The 548-nt window shown below is 67.9% G+C and overlaps 1 protein-coding gene across 1 annotated transcript in view; it reads left to right on the top strand.

The window, feature by feature from the left end:
• LGR6 (leucine-rich repeat containing G protein-coupled receptor 6) overlaps positions 1 to 548 on the top strand; it is a 24,048-nt gene that overhangs the window by 12,314 nt on the left and 11,186 nt on the right. The gene's annotated exons all lie outside the window — the stretch shown is intronic.

A 548-nucleotide genomic window follows, 5' to 3' on the forward strand; every position in this document is an offset into this window, starting at 1 on the left:
GCTGCGGCCTGCTCCCCACACGCCTCTCCCTGGCACTGTCTCCCGAGCGCATCACCCAGATGAACGCCCCCTCCTCAGGCCGGTGGCAGGTGCCCTCCCGGGGCTCAGGGTGGCCCTGAGAGGGGACCCAGGACCCCTGCCGGCAGAGACCCCACCAAAATAATGAAACTTTCAGAGAAAGGGGGACCGCAAGGAGAAGCTAGGACTGGGGTGTCCCACTGGGGATGGGAGGCTCGGGCGTGCGTCTGGGGCGGACGCCAGGGGAGTCTGACCTCCGTGTGAGGGCGGCGATGACGAAGGGGGGACCGCGGTGCCCGTGGCCCTGTCATCCGACCAGTAAGTGAGTCACAGGGAGATGGCCCCGCGGCGCTCGGTCTGCGGATACAATGCCCCCAAGCCGCTGGCTCTGAAAAAGCCCGTTTCTCACACGCGTGTCCTGGAATTCTGCGCAGGTCGGGATGCACCAAGCGCTCCATCCTTTGCCCTGGCGTCCGCCAGCCACCGCGGCCAGGCCAGCTGCAGGGCCACCTGGGGCCCAGCTGGAGGCC

Source organism: Myotis brandtii, unplaced genomic scaffold (assembly GCF_000412655.1).
Source record: "Myotis brandtii unplaced genomic scaffold, ASM41265v1 scaffold975, whole genome shotgun sequence".
Classification (NCBI taxonomy): Eukaryota; Metazoa; Chordata; class Mammalia; order Chiroptera; family Vespertilionidae; genus Myotis; species Myotis brandtii.